We start from the raw sequence: 16,374 nt of genomic DNA on the forward strand, positions 1-16,374 counted from the left end.
TAGGAAGCAGGCTCCCTGCTGAGCAGAGAGCCCGATGCGGGACTCGATCCCAGGACCCTGGGATCATGACCTGAGCCGAAGGCAGCGGCTTAACCTACTGAGCCACCCAGGCGCCCCTTAATTTTATTTTTTAATAAATATTTTATTTATTTGACACAGAGAGAGATCACAAATAGGCAGAGAGAGAGGAGGAAGCAGGCAGAGAGCCCAATGCAGGGCTCAATCCCAGGACCCGGAGATCATAACCTGAGCCAAAGGCAGAGGCTTTAACCCACTGAGCCACCCAGGCACCCAAGAACATTATCTTTTAGATTTCAATACCAACTCTGGCATTGTTTGAGGACTTGACATTTACACCAGGGAGGAAGCTTATGGGTATAGGGTGTAGAGAGAACACCAGGGCAGCCTTCTATCTGTGTAGCTGGAGAGGTCGCTCAAGGATTAATTTAGTGGACATCTTGTGCAGCTATTACATGAGATTGGAACCAAGAGGAAAAGTCACTTTTATTTGCTGAGAAAGTTTGAGGGTTTCGGTTTGAGATACATTTCCTTTTAACTTCCTGTAGCGCTTGCAAGTCGAGATAATACTGCAGGAATGAAATAGGGATGTGAGTTTGTAGACACTGTCCCTGCAGAACTCACAATGGAAGACTCAAGCCACTGAAGAAATAAATGCTCAAGTCAGAGGAGAGCACAGGGCTGGGGCAATGTTTGAAGGGTTTGACTGGTCCTTTTGAGGGAGATCTTGCAGAAGACACTGGCAAGAAGTGTTTAGGGTAGCCTGGAGACAGGAACCTGAGATGTCCGAGGACCCCAGGAAATAGAACGATCTCAAAAGGAGATCAGGGAGGGATGCCTGGGGGGCTTGGTCTGTTAAGCATCCGTTATCCGCTTAGGCTGAGGTCTTAATCCCAGCGTCTTCAGATCGAGCCCCGCCTCAGGCTCCCTGTTCGAGGAGAGCCTGTTTCTCCCTCTCCCTCTGCTGCACCCCCTGCTTGTTCTCTCTCTCCCTCTCTCTGTCATTTATAAGTAAATGAAACCTTAAAAAAAAATAAGGAGGAGAAGTGGGGGGCTCCTTCGTGAGCAGCGGATTCAATGCCCTGGGAGTTCCCACATGGTCAGAGAACCTGTGATTGTGAGAATAAGCTAGAAGGAGGTTATGGAAAGAGGGAGGGATCTCAGATGATGGAGAAGTGAAAACCCAGCATAACCTGGGTCAGTTGTACACCGTGAAGACGCATGTGTTTAGGAATTTGAGCTCCAGAAAAAGGCAGAGAGCTCCTAATTCTAGCCACCTCATAATTTAGCCACGTAGATCTGTTACTAAACCTCTCTGAACTATGTCCACCTCATTTGGAAATGGGCAGCTAATCTCCAAGTAGCCTCACTTTGAGAATTAAATAAGCAAATGCGTATAAAATCTCCATGAACATAGTCTCTATCAATATAATTGTTAGGGCTTTTTTTTCCCTCCTCTTTGGTGCTCCTCAGCTTCAAAGGGCTGACTTAATTCTGCTTCTTACTGCGGTACACGGTCATCAGTTCACCAGTTCACCCGTGTGGTTTCTGTAAGCCTTTTTTTTTTTTTTTTTAAAGATTTCATTTATTTATTTTTGAGAGATTGAGAGAGAGAGCATGAGCAGGGGGGAGGGGCAGAGGGAGAAGCAGACTCCCCAGGGAGCAGGGACTCAAACTCGGGCTTCTCCCAAAACCCTGAGATCATGACCTGAGCCCAAGGCAGATGCTTAACCATTGAACCCACTGAGCCAGCAAGACGCCCCGGGTTTATGTAATTCTTAATATATTAGGGAGGTACTATAGTTTACAAAGACCTCACATATACAAACGATGAAATGCAGGGTGTTCCTGCCGATGGGGCAGGATTTCACCTGTTACTTTACTAAGGTATCGGGGGTACCAACTTAATGCCCCCCAGAACCCCTTCTTCACCCCGTGTTTTATGAACTTGCTGCCCTTTGGGAACTGTGGGAACACCACAGTGGCACTATGACTTGGGTCCACTGGCTGACTTCCTGTGCTAGGGATCCTAGACCTGGGCTTGCACCGTGGGAGTCCCTAAATCCCGAGACTCTGATGAGTCTTAAAAGGAATCCCACAGCGACTTGGGCAGAAATCTGAATCCTTGGGGGTGGAGCTGGGGGTTAGGACTGAGACACTGACATTGTCTGATTCCTTCATGGGGGGCAGCCAGGATGACTGGGGTCCACTGATCTCAGAGGGCTGGAGTGACACATGGTGGGGGGGTAGTGGAGGGGGGGATTCCCGAGCATCTCTAAAGACATTAGACAGGGTGCCTGGGTGGCTCAGTGGGTTAATGCCACTGCTTTCGGCTCAGGTCATGATCCCAGGGAACTGGGATCTAGCCCCTCATTGGGCTCTCTGCTCAGTGGGGAGCCTGCCCCCCCCACCTACTTGCGATCTCTCTGTGTCAAATAAATAAATAAAATCTTAAAAAGGGGGGGCGCCTGTGTGGCTCGGCGGGTTGAAGCCTCTGCCTTCTGCTTAGGTCCCGATCCCAGGCTTTTAGGATAGAGCCCCACATCGGGCTCTCTGTTCTGCAGGGAGCCTGCTTCCTCCTCTCTCTCTGCCTGCCTCTCTGCCTACTTGTGATCTCTGTCTGTCAAATAAATAAATAAATATAAAACAAAAAACAAACAAACAAAAAAAGAAAGACATTAGAGAACCAGCGTTCATACGCCAAACCAGGAACAGTTCAATCTGAGAAATTTGAGAATGGTCTCTTGGTCCGTAGGCATCTAAAATGCGAGGTGTGTCAGGGTCTCCTAGAATTTGGGGTCAAGGAGGGAATTGAATAATACCTCTGACAACAGAGAACCTGAAAGCAGGAAATTATTTTCATTTTCTTTTCTGTAAAATGGGGATATTAATGTGTCCTTTATGAGCAGCCAAAGCCTTCTGAATTGTGACCCTAAGGAGGGCAGTGTTCCCTCAGATGAGGCTTTGGGGGTTCCTGGTTGGCATGTCTGGGAGCTATGCCACTTAGTGCTCAAACTGGCCCTGAGATCGAGAAAGGCAGGCGTGGGCTGAGTTTCTGACCGTGAGTCCCCAGGTGAGGAGAGGGACTTTTTCTTTCTCCTACAATGACATCTCTGCTGGGGACCACGAGCACGCTGCTCTTTGCCTTCAGAGTGGCCCCTGGAGGTGCTCAAGCATTTGAGGTCCAGTCGGTTCCCCCAGGGCTCTGGGCTATGTACTGGGTCATACATTGATCAAAACCTAGTCTCCTTTCCAAAATGACTCTGCCTTGTTCCAAGGCTGTCTTGAACTCAGAGTGTTGCCTTTTTGCCCCCAAGACCAGGTTTGGAGAGGGAAAGCTTCCTTAAGTAACTGTGATGGTGGGTGTAATTGACTAAGGGCGTGGTGCTCCCCGGGGACAGGAGAGGGAAGAGAGTGTCCCAGTCTAATGGGGAAGGCGATCTTTCAGAAGTGTCCATCAACCCAGCGTCAGGTGCTAGCGTGAGTCCTCTGTAGGGAAAGAGCATGAGGGGAGCACAAGGGAGGGCAGCGGTGAGACCTCAGGGTGGGACCCTGGCGTGAATTCGTGTTCAGAGACTATAGACTATTAACACAGGATGGATGCCGTAATCACTGTAATCACAGTGACCCCACAGGTCATGGGAACTGTCCCTCCCTCTCTCCCCTTTAGCTCCCTCTATGAGAAGGAGAACTCAAAAAAAATAGGTATTTTAAGGAAGGATAAGAAGCAAAGACACAGATGCCTGGGTGGCTCAGTGGGTTAAGCTTCTGCCTTTGGCGCAGGTCATGATCCCAGGGTCCTGGAATCGAGCCCCTCACTGCATTCTCTGCTCAGCAGGGAGCCTGCTTCCCCCTCTCTCTGCCTGTCTCTCTGCCTACTTGTGATCTCTGTCTGTCAAATAAATAAATAAAAATCTTAAAAAACAAAAACCAAAAAAAGCAAAGTCATTTGCGATTTCATCTCACATTTGTACTGGCTTAGAATGCCCTCCAAAGCAAACAGTGGGCTCCATTTGTTTCCAATCAAATCTTTGGAGATAAAAAGCAGTTGGCTCAGGTTCTGTCCAGAGAACATCTCTCCAGCTAGGGAAGCAGCTCCTGTGGCCCCAATTGGCTGGAGCTAAGGAAAGCACCTTCACTGGGAGAGAAAATGGGGGGGGGGTGACAAAATGTATCAAATGCAGTGTGCAAGGCTCTGCCATCTTTAATGCTTCCTTTCCTTTTCTCTTCATTTCTTTTTAAAGGTTTTATTAATTCATTTGACAGGAGAGACTGAGCACAAGCAAGGGGAGCAACAGAGGGAGAGGGAGAAGCAGGGAGCTCAATGCTGGGCTCAATCCTATGACCCTGAGACCACAACCAGAGCCAAAGGCAGATACTTAACCAATTGAGCCACCCAGGCACCCCACAAATAGACGTTTTAAAATCTGGTTTATAAATAAACAAAAATAAAACATTTTAAATTCACATAAGAAACTTGAAGGACGTTACTAAAATTTTATAACTAATAAAAGTTTGCCCAGAACCAATTCTCAGGCTGTCTTACGTACACAATGGATTCTTTGAATGTCGGACTCTTGAAAGGTGGAGAAATGGAAGGGATCTCCAAGTGTTTGTTTGGGATCACATCAAAATGTTAATTATAGGAGTTTTAAGTGCATAGAAAAGGTGTTTTCTGTCCTAGCGGTGGAGGTAAGATCCATTTCAGAAGTTCAAATTGAAACTCACACTGAAATGTGGGATCGCTAGCGATTAGTACCTGGGTTCATGGTTGTTCTATGGTTCACAACAACAAGGGAACCACATGGGAAAGGGGGAGAAAAACATCACTGCTTCTAAACTCTGGAAATGGGGTTGAGAGCTATGCCCCCATGCGGTCCTCCAGCTAATCAGTCTGAGAAAGGATTTGTCCACCAGTGACTGGAGAGCAGGACCAAGCTGACTCACTGAGTCTAATTTCAGATGAGGAAGAGGTAAAATCAAGTTTCCTTTGCTTTCGATTTTGTTTTGTTTTAAATTCTGCAGAGCCAGGAAAAGAATCACTCCCGGCAGAACAAAAACATGCCACTGAAAATGATCAAAGGGTTCAGATTCCCCACCCCCCACCCCCCGCCGGAAAATAATAGGAGGAATTCTGCAAGATATGGTCTCTTTGAAGTGTGGAAAGCTTTATGGAGTAAGTAGCTGAATTTAAAAGAGAGGAGAATACAACAGGAACTCAAAATGACAGTGATGGCATAATGACGCCCTCTACTTAAAGAATTTTATTTACTTATTTGAGAGAGAGAATGAGCACGAAGGCACAGGCAGGGCGAACAGCAGAGGGAGAAGCTGACTCCCCTGCGCAGCGGAGAGCCTGATGCAGGGCTCGATTCCAGGACTCTGGTATCATGACGTTAGCCAAAGGCAGATGTTTAATCCACTGAGCCACCCAGGCACCCTACAATGCCCTCTATTTAAAGAGCAGGACTGAAGTTGTAGAAAATGGAATCCCAGTTGATGGGCAAAGATATCCCTAAATGCAGGGAAAATAGGAAAACACAAGAAACAATTGGAGAGATTATAGATGCAGAATACAGAGAAGCCCAATTATCCATCCACTTGGTGGTAATTACCACCATATGGAAGGGTAAAAAAAAGAACGGAAAAGCAAGACTCAAAAAATACACCAGAAAACTTTTCTAAAATGGGCGAATGAAAAACATTCTTTTTAAAACTATAGGTTTCAAAACAATTTACGTTTTATATTCTGTACCTGTTTTCTATTGTGTGGTTGGTCTTTTAAAAGAAAATTGCTCAAAAAAAAAAAATTGCTCTTCTGGTGCTGAGTTTTGTAATGGGGGAGGGGCGGGGGGTGGTTGCGGAGGGCGAGAGGTATGGGGGAGGTGGGCAGGGTCTCTTGTCGGGGGAGTCCAGTCCCCCCAGGTGCTGCCCACATCAGCGCCGCGGACTGGGAAAAGGTCACCGCCGGGCCCCCCGATGCTCAGATCTCTGGTTTCTTTACTGCAAGAGAGTTAGCAGCAGAAACTCCCTTGGCGTCTCTGCAGGGACGAAATTACAAAACACCTAACCCTTCCATTTCCTTGCGTGGGAGAGAAAACAGGTGGTCGTGACCCCGACGTGACTTGAACACGCAACCTTCTGATCTGGAGTCAGACGCGCTACCATTGCGCCACGAGGTCACCGGGCAAAAGTGACTTTTGATCTTTTAAGACTCTTCCAGCCTACACCTCCCCTCCCCCCTCCGTCGCGTCCCTACGTAGCTCCTGCGCTTTGCGAGGGAGCCGCAGGGCGGACGGAGCCGAGGCGCGGGCGCAGGGCTGCACCCCATGAAGGCGGGGTCCCCTGCCGCCACCTGCCCGTCCGGCCGCTCGGCCCCCGCGGGGGACAGTCGGGCTCCAGGCCGGGCGCGACGGCCCCCGGGGCCCCCGGAGCCAACGGGGCTGCTGTCTCCGGGTGCAACCAGCACTGGGGACCCGGCGGGGACCTGGCCCCCTGGACTCCGGCGGCCGGGAGGAAGCGGTCAGCACCGGGAAGTGAGGGTTGGGAGGACGCTCGACCCCACCGAGGGTTAAAGGGGGAAACAAAAACCCAACCCAAGTGACTTTGGAACTTAGCCTAAAAATGGAATGATCATAACCCCCCCCCCCCCCCCCGCCCTGCTCCCACCCCCAGGTATAAAACTAAAAACTCATTTTTGAAAATGTGGATGTTACAGAAGAGTGTAATACAACTGGAAATCAGTGATTTCTTGGATTGCATTTTTATGTATTTCCGTATTTGCTTCTACCCAGGTAGTCACAAGTGTCCTGCTAGAGCTTGGGGACTGTGAGGAACAGCACGGGTTCAGAAAACCGCACGAAACAAAGGTATTGCTTGATGAGTCATCACCGAGGGAACACCCTGGTCCCCGCCCCCCGGGTGGAGAAACAGGACTTGAACACGGGACTTTGAGATCATGCCCTGAGCTGAGATCAAGAGTGGCTCGCTCAGCGCTCAGCGGACCGAGCGTCCCAGACGCCCCCAACTGCTTTCCTTCATAGTTTTATCACTCAAGCGTGTGTCCCTAAACCCTATAGTTCCCTTTTGTAAAACTCACTTTTCACGTGCTGGTGGTTCCCTCTCCCTCCCTTTCTCCTTCACAGAGTCGCTCCCCATCCCAACGAAATGATGCTGTGACCTTTCCAGTCCCGCACGCTGGGGGGTTCCTGCTGTCAGCGCGTCTTAGGGCCAGTGATGCTCACTTAGACCACTTAGTTAACACGGTTTCTGCTCTTTCTCCACTGTAATGCTGTTTCCTGCTTTGCAAACGTTTTTATTTTATTTTTAACAAATATTTGGGGGTAAATGCTTTGAAGCTATGCAAATACCCTGTTTCCTCCTCAGACTTGCCCCTACTAATCTTAGCATCCTTTTTTTTTTTTTTTTTTTTTTTTAAAGATTTTATTTATTTATTTGTCAGAGAGAGAGAGAGCGAGAACGAGCACAGGCAGACAGAGTGGCAGGCAGAGTCAGAGGGAGAAGCAGGCTCCCTGCTGAGCAGAGAGCCCGATCTTAGCATCCTTTTTTTAAAAAAATATTTTATTTATTTGACAGACAGAGATCACAAGTAAGCAGAGAGGCAGGCAGAGAGAGAGGAGGAAGCAGGCTCCTTGCTGAGCAGAGAGCCCCATGCAGGGCTCGATCCTAGGACCCTGAGATCATGACCTGGGCCAAAGGCAGAGGCTTAACCCACTGAACCACCCAGGCACCCTTAGCATCCATTTTGCCTGCAACAATGATTACACCAGGGTTGGTGTTTGCCTCTTGGTGATTTTTTTTATTCCTTTTTCCTTCTACATTTGTCATCAGAGTCCTTCTGTAAGAACGAGCTGCCTCTTCCTTCCCATTTATTTGTGTATTACATATTCAGTTATTTGCATCAATGCAGACTCAGGTATTTTTAAATTGTATGGATTTAATCCATAGAATATAATTTCTTTCTTTTTTTTTAAAAGATTATTTATTTTAGAGAGAGAGTGCAAGCATGGGGAGGGGTAGAGAGAGAGGAAGAGAGAGAGTCTCAAGCAGGTGCCATGCTGAGCTCAGATCCTATTGCCTGACTGAATCCCACCACCCCTGAGATCATGACCTGAGCTGAAATCAAGAGATTAACCGACTGAGCCACCCAGGCACCCCTCTCCTGGGTATTTTTTAATTCCGTGCATTTAATCCATAGAATATCTTTTCTTATATTGTTTCCAAAATTGTTCCAGCTTTGGCCATTATGAGCTCTTTCAGGTTGGCACGTTGAATTTTTCAACATGCAACCATCCTCTTTTGAGCACTTCCTTAGTTTCTGGCACAAGATGCCTTGTGTTGTTCCCATGTGGGTCCTGGAATCAAACATTTCTCCAAGGAGCCCTAGTTCCTGTTGTTGGAGTGGTGTTTGAAACCAAGATCTGGGTGTTAGGTGTGTGTACTGCAATGCGGTGTCATTTCCCTTTTCCTTATCTGTGACTTCTCTCCGACACCAAAACACCCAGTTCTCAATAGTTTTAATATATGCACTTGCTATAAATATGTATGTACATGTTTGCATGTGTGTATATACATGTGTGTTTCAGAATGACTAATCTATATATCTGTAAGAAAAGATTTATTAAGATGATTACAAGATATGTATTCATTTCTTTTTGCCTTGGCTTTATAGCCAGAATATTGTTTTGCAAAAATAATTTAGGTTAGACGTCTCCTTCGAGCCCTTCTTTCTTGTTTATGTTATTTATTTATAATACAGTTAGGCTGTGACTTTTTTTTAAAGATTTTATTTATTTTATTTGACAGACAGAGATTACAAGTAGACAGAGAGGCAGGCAGAGAGAGAGAGAGAGAGAGGAGGAAGCAGGCTCCCTGCTGAGCAGAGAGCCCGATGCAGGACTCGATCCCAGGACCCTGAGATCATGACCTGAGCCAAAGACAGCAGCCTAACCCACTGAGCCACCCAGGTGCCCCTAGGCTGTGACTCTTGTACTCCATTTCTGGTTCACACATGCACACACACCTCCATTGTTTTTCATTATTTAAAAAATTTTTTTGCATATTAAAATATTGCCATACTTCTAAGTGTCAGAGCTATATAAGAGGCTATATTGGGGCGCTTCATGGCTCAGATGGTTAAGCATTTGCCTTTGGCTCAGGTCATGATCACAGGGTTCCTGGATCGAGCCCCGAGTCAGGTTCCCTGCTCACCAAGGAGTCTGCTTCTTCCTTTCTCTCTGCCCTCTCCCTGGCTCATGCTCTCTCTCTCTGTCAAATAAATAAATAAATAAATAAACAAAAATATTTTATTTGCTTATTTGTCAGAGAGAGAGCAAGCACAAGCAGGGGAGTGTCAGAGGCAGAGGGAGCAGCAGGCTCCCCACTGACCAGGAAGCCCGATATGGGACTCAGTCCCAGGACCCTGGGATCATGACCTGAGCTGAAGGCAGAGGCTTTAACCTACTGAGCCACCCAGGCACTCCAGATGCCTATTTTCTTATATCTCCTTATATAAAGGATGGCACGCTATAATTATTTTGCAGTTTGTGTTGCTTTTTTTTAACTCACTAGTTTTTTTTTTCTTTTTTTAAACTCACTAGTTTATCCTGGAAATCACTCCGTATCAGTCTTTCGAGAGCTTCCTTAATTCTTTTCCCACACCTATATAGTACTTTGTGCTGGGGATGTAAGCCTACATCCCTGCAGTTTTTACGTAATATTTTCAAGGTCCATATATGTCACAGTCTGTATCAATTCTTCATTCCCTTTTGTTGCCAAATACTATTCCACTGTATAGATAAACCATGTTTTGTTTTTTTAATTGATTTGGTACAATTAACCTCTACCCAAAAGTCAGAGTTTTTTTCAAATCAAGTGGAAACCAGATTCTCCCCCTTGACAGGGTTTGTTGTGGTTTTTTTTTTTTTTTTTTATTTGTTTTTTTTTTTATTTTATTTTTATTTATTTATTTATTTTTTTTTAAAAGATTTTATTTATTTATTTGTAAGAGAGAGAGAGTGATAGCGAGCACAGGCAGACAGAGTGGAAGGCAGAGTCAGAGGGAGAAGCAGGCTCCCTGCGGAGCAAGGAGCCCGATGTGGGACTCGATCCCAGGACGCTGGGATCATGACCTGAGCCGAAGGCAGCTGCTTAACCAACTGAGCCACCCAGGCGTCCCTTTTTTTTTAATTGTTAAAGGTTGTAGTAGTTGATTTGTTTAGTGACTCTTCCAAATTATTTTTGGCAAAGGCTGTATTCCTTGTTGTGTGTGCTCACTGAAGTGTCTGCCCTCTGGCTTGTACTTAACTACTGTTTTGACAGAGATTTCCTTGAATTCCAGGTGCTTTATTTAAAAACAGCAATAGCAAGGGTGTTTGGGTGGCTCAGTCAGTTGAGTCTCTGCCTTTGGCTCAGTTCATGATCCCAGGATCTTGGGATCGAGCCCCGTGTGAGGTTCTTTGCTTCTCCCTCTCTTTCTGCCTACTTGTGCTTCTCATCAGCTCACTGTCAAAAAATAAAATGTTAAAAATCTAAAAAAAAAGACATTATTCATTTCTCTTCTACCTTCCTTAGTTCCTAGTTGATAATATAAAGTGTCTTTCTACTTTTTTTTAAAAAAGATTTTATTTGTTTATTTGACAGAGAGAGATCACAAGTTGGCAGAGAGGCAGAGAGGGAAGCAGGTACCCTGCTGAGCAGGGAGCCTGATGCGGGACCCGATCCCAGGACCTGAAGACCATGACCCGAGCCAAAGGCAGAGGCTTAACCCAGGCGCCCATGTCTTTCTACATTTTATTTGCAGCAGACCGTGATGAATCAACTATATTGATCTTTATATTTAACCATTTGGGGGAGTGGCATTCAACCATTTGTTGAATTTGTGGGTTATCTTTGAACAAAGTTGATTTTTTTGCTTTTTCCATTCTTATTCTTCTCTGTTATTCAGTTTGGGCATTTTCTACTTACTTGTGTGTATGCTTTTTAAGACTTACTTCGTTATTGTAGAGAGCACAAGTGTATGCACATGTGTGTCTGAGCAGGGGAGGGACAGAGGGAGAGAAGTCATAGACTCCCTGCTGAGCACAGAGTCCAACGGGATCCTGAGATCATGACCTGAGCCAAAATCAAGAGTCAGATGCTTAGCTGTGCCTCACCTCCTTACCTGTTTTCACATTTAGTATGTACTGTTTTCTGCTATGCTAACTCTGGGGCTCATCTTATCCAATAAATTTCAAATATTGTACTTGATTCCACTTGACTTTTGGTGGACTTTGTTTTGAGATACTCTGTCCCACATTTTAAATAAATAGTCCTCGTTTTCTTCTATTTTTATTTTATTTATTTATTTATTTTAAAAGATTTTATTTATTTATTTGTCAGAGAGAGAGGAGCGAGAGTGAGCACAGGCAGACAGAGTGGCAGGCAGAGGCAGAGGGAGAAGCAGGCTCCCTGCCAAGCAAGGAGCCCGATGTGGGACTCAATCTCAGGACGCTGGGATCATGACCCGAGCTGAAGGCAGTTGCTTAACCAACTGAGCCACCCAGGCATCCCTATTTTATTTTTTTAAAAGATTTCATTTATTTATTTGACAGACAGAGATTACAAGCAGGCAGAGAGGCAGGCAGAGAGAGAGGAGGAAGCAGGCTCCCCTCTGAGCAGAGAGCCCAATGTGGGGCTCCATCCCAGGACTCTGGGATCATGACCTGAGCCAAAGGCAGAGACTTTAACCCACTGAGTCACCCAGGTGCCCCTCTTCTATTTTTAAAAAACATAAGAATCGTAACAATTTTGAGACTCTTGAGTGCGAACTCCACTATGTGGATCATTTCTGGATTTAATGTTACTCTCTTTCTTTATTATCACTCACCTATTTTTTCTCTTTTGTGCACTTTGCTTAATTATTTCTCTGGGTGATGTGGGTGATAAAGACAAATTGTAGAGGTTTTAAGTGTTATCTTCCTCTAATGACTTTCATTCTGGCAGACAATTCAGTTACCAGCGGAACCTCAAATCTGGCCAAAGATCGGTTTTCATTTTTATTAAGCTGTGTCTGTTTTAGCTGTGTCTTTATTGCCTGGGCATGGCCCTTATTTGAATAGTGTGATCCTTACTCATCGGTTGTGGACTTTCTGGGGTCTCAATGCCCAGGGTGTTCAGCAAAGTCTGTTCATTTTGGTTGGGCCCAAATTGCATCACGTGGCCTCATGTGTGTCCTCCAGAATCACCCCCCATTTCTCAGGCTTCCCAGCAATTACTCTCCACCAGGCCTCTGGGAGCCCAGTCTCTTACAGATGCAGTGCAAAGGATGCTGTGGCCTCGAGGGCGATTTCCATGCATATTTCTAACGTGGCCTTTCTCGAGTCCTTCCTTGTCTGACACTGGGCCTCTTAAATCCAAATCACAATTCCTAAACTTTGGTCTTTGCTTTTCCTCTCCAGGGAGATGCTGATCTCTTTGGGGCTTCAACTTTCTCCACGGGTTCACGAAATGTTACCAGGGTGAAAGCCGGGAAGGATGTGGGTTCAATTCCTATGCTTTTCTTTTTCCAAGGCTCAGAGCCCAAAGTGGTTGTGGGGGGGGGGTGGATGGGGGAGGAACTAGAAAGAGGGTAAAAGGATACAAACTTTCAGTTCTAAGATGGATAAGATTGAGGAACTAATATATAACATGGTGACTATAATTGATAACACTGTACTGTATAATGGAAATTTGCTAAGAGGCTAGATCTTAAACGTTCTCACCAAAAAAAAAAAAAAAAAAAAGGAAAGAGAAAAAAGTTAAATATGTGAAGTGATGGATGTATTCATTAACTTGAGGATCGTTTCACGATGTGCACTGTACACTTTAAATATCTTACAATTTTAAGGGTGCCTGGGTGGCTCAGTTGCTCAAGCCTCCAACTCTTGATTTCAGCTCAGGTCATGATCTAAGGATCGTGAAACCGAGCACTGCATTGGGCTCTGTGCTGAGCGTGGAGCCTGTTTAGGATTCTCTCTCTCCTTCTGCCTCTGCCCCTTCCCCCTGCTTATGCATGCTCTCTCTAAAATATAAATGAATACATAAATAATCTTACAATTTTATTTGTCAAGTATACCTCAATAAAGGAAAAAAAAATCATAGCCCTGAATTAATTGTTGGCTGGTGTCTTATTATATTCTATATATAATATAGAATATAACATATATAATAATATATATATATTATATGGGTGTAGTTGATACCAGTTACTCCACTGTTGCTAAGACAAAAACCCATAGCTATCCTTTTCTAACATCTCATTAGGAAAAATTTCCAACCGACATCCAAGTTGAAATATTTGCAGTAGACTCTTACATATGCAGCTAAATTCTACTATTAACATTTTGCAGTTTACTTACGTTATCACATATTTATTCATTTATCCATCCATCGGTCCATCTTAGTTTTTGATGGACTTCAGTGTAAATTGCAGACATCAGCATACTTGCTGTTAAATATTTCAGGATATACACTGTGAAAATTAATAAATGGAAACCTCATTTAGAATGAAATGGAACGGTTGCGGGCAGGGTGGAGAGAGCAGGAGGAAGGAAGATTTCTCCCTGCTTCACCTCTTGGCAACAGTCCAGCCAATGAGAGACAGCCACAGATCAGCCAATGAGAAGTCCCTATACTTTGAATTCCCAGTTTACTCCAATGGATTTTTAATTTATAACAGACCTTCCCAGCTCCCCCATTTCCTCTGTAAAAAGGGGTCCTGGGTTGCAATTCTTATCTATTCCTAAATAAACCCATCTCTTGCTGGTAAAATAACTGGCAGTTTTATTTGTAAGGTTAGCAATAGGTTACCTAGGGTTTAACATTTTAAACTTTCCCCCCCTATTAGGTTAAGTTTATAACATAAAATTCACAAATCTGAAGTGTATATTGGTTGAGTTTTACCAAGTGTGTGTTCTTGAGCAACCCAAACCCTATCAAGCTATAGAGCATTGACATTACTCTAGAAAGTTCCATCACGGTTCTTTCCAGTCAATTCCCAAACCCAACTCCTAGGTAGAATGACCATTCTTATTTTTCCCCAGCACACATTTTTAAAAAAAGAATTATTTTAGAGAGAGAGCATGCACGTGTATGCCAGCAGGGGAGGGGCAGAGGGAGAGAGAAAGAAGCAGACTCCCTGCAGTCTCATGACTGGCTGAAATCAAGAGTTGGATGCTTAAGACTGAGCTATCCAGGCAACTCCCCCCACCATAAATTATTTTTGCCTGTTCTAGAATTTCAAACAAATGAAATCATACATTCATTATGTGTGTTTTTTTTTTTTTTTTGTGCTCACTTCGGCAGCACATATACATTATGTATCCTTTTTTTCTTTTTTTCTTTTGTAAGGTTTCTTTTACACAGTATGTTTTCATCCACATTAGTAGTTTCTTGTTCCTTTTTATTGCTGAGTGATGTTTTATGGTACAAATATACTACAGGTATACTACTACCATTTCTTTTATTGTTGGAAACTTTGTAGACTCCAAAAAATCAATACTGTCATAAGGATTGACAAATAGATCAATGGAACAGAATATGCCCATGGAACAGTAACACACCCCACTGATACAGTTATTTAGTTTTCTTTTCTTAAAGTATTTTAGGGGCACCTGGGTGACTCAGTCGTTCAGTGTCTGCCTTCGGCTCAGGTCATGATCCCAGGGTCCTGGGATTGAGTCCCACATCAGGCTCCCAGCTCAATGGGAGCTTCCCCCTCTGCCTGTGGCTCCCCGTGCTTGTGCTCACTCTTTCTCTGTCTCTCTGAAAATAAAGAAATAAAATATTAAAAAAAAAAAAAACAAACTGTCTGAAATCCTACCATTAGATTAGAATCCTTTGATTCATGAAGGGGTCTTTCTTCTCCAAAGAGCTTCTGTGGCTATGAAAGTGGTGATCTCACTGTCACCCTCCATTTCAGAGACAGAGCTCTGGCACAGTGGGAATTCCAGGAATGTTCTGGGAGGATCCCCAGGAGCATGCTCCTATCAACTTGGACAGAGTGGTTAGAGATGTACCATTTTCTCATTGCTTAACTGGCTTAGCGGGTCACCTACACTCACTGGAGAGAGAGCTCCCAGAGAATAAGGGATAAAGGACCACAAGTCTGTGGTCTGGATTCACTCTAACTTCCTGCCCTTCAACCTTGTAAAGCCATGAGCCTTGACCTTGCAGAAAAACCACTTTGGGGGAGATGACTTTTCCCTCAGAAAACATGAGTCCAGGGTCCAGTTTCCCACCTGAGGAAAGGAAGAGTGGTATTGTCACACCAATTCTATTCTTAAATTTCTAGGTATATATGGGTTTTCCTGAGATACCTACTGCCTGGGGATATGGGATATCAGGATTTTCTCTGGCAATAATATCACTTAAAATGACAGTGTGGAGTTCTGCTTATATGAACAGAGTAGGAGAAACTCCTGGTGCAGATGGGATGGCAGGAGTTGAAAGGTCCCTCTCAAGAATTTGAAACCTGTGGGGTGCCTGGGTGGCTCAGTGGGTTAAAGCCTCTGCCTTCGGCTTGGGTCATGATCTCGGGGTCCTGGGATCGAGCCCCACATCGGGCTCTCTGCTCAGAGGGGAGCCTGCTTCCTCCTCCTCTCTCTCTGCCTGCCTCTCTGCCTACTTGTGATCTCTGTCTGTCAAATAAATTAAAAAAAAAATATTAAAAAAAAAGGAAAGAAAAAAAATTTGAAACCTGTTTACCTCAGTTATTTTGATATTCCCCCCAAACTTGTTTCCTTATGGAAAGAATAAGGTTCCTTTCCCAATTTCTATGGGATACAAAATCCCCAAAAATTGCCTTAGAGAAGGCAATGCTGAATTAGCAATTATTAACAAGAATGACCTTGCCCTATGTTGGCAAATGTGTGGACAGGAAGCACTCTCATTCACAACTGGCGAGAGTCCAAAGCTTTTGGAAGCCATATGGCATATGTATTAAAAGGTCCTATCAGGGCTGCCTGGGTAGTTCAGTTGGTTGTGTGTCTGCCTTCGGCTCGGGTTATGATCCTGGTGTCCAGGGATCAAATCCTGTGCTGGGCTCCCTGGTCAGCGGAAGCCTGCTTCTCCTTCTTGTAATCCCCTTACTTGTGCTTTCTCTGTAAAATAAATTTAAAAAATTTTTTTAAAAGGGCCTTATCAGGGCGCCTGGGTGGCTCAGTGGGTTGGGCTGCTGCCTTCGGCTCGGGTCATGATCTCGGGGTCCTGGGATGGAGTCCCACATCGGGCTCTCTGCTCAGCGGGGAGCCTGCTTCCTCCCCTCTCTCTCTCTGCCTGCCTCTCTGCCTACTTGTGATCTCTCTCTGTCAAATCGCT

At 44.9% G+C, this 16,374-nt stretch overlaps 1 long non-coding RNA gene and 1 other non-coding gene across 2 annotated transcripts; one reads left to right on the top strand and one right to left on the bottom strand.

Moving 5' to 3' along the window:
• Positions 1–6,128: 6,128 nt before the first annotated feature.
• Positions 6,129–6,200, bottom strand: TRNAW-CCA (transfer RNA tryptophan (anticodon CCA)). Its single transcript has one exon. It is a non-coding gene; the product is annotated as a tRNA-Trp (tRNA).
• Positions 6,201–6,505: 305 nt separating this feature from the next.
• LOC132004165 (uncharacterized) lies at positions 6,506–11,241 on the top strand. The gene is made up of 3 exons (XR_009400434.1): positions 6,506–6,540; positions 6,813–6,887; positions 10,681–11,241. It is a non-coding gene; the product is annotated as an uncharacterized LOC132004165 (long non-coding RNA).
• The last annotated feature ends 5,133 nt before the right edge of the window (positions 11,242–16,374 follow it).

This window comes from Mustela nigripes, chromosome 16 (genome assembly GCF_022355385.1).
Source record: "Mustela nigripes isolate SB6536 chromosome 16, MUSNIG.SB6536, whole genome shotgun sequence".
NCBI classification, from domain to species: Eukaryota; Metazoa; Chordata; class Mammalia; order Carnivora; family Mustelidae; genus Mustela; species Mustela nigripes.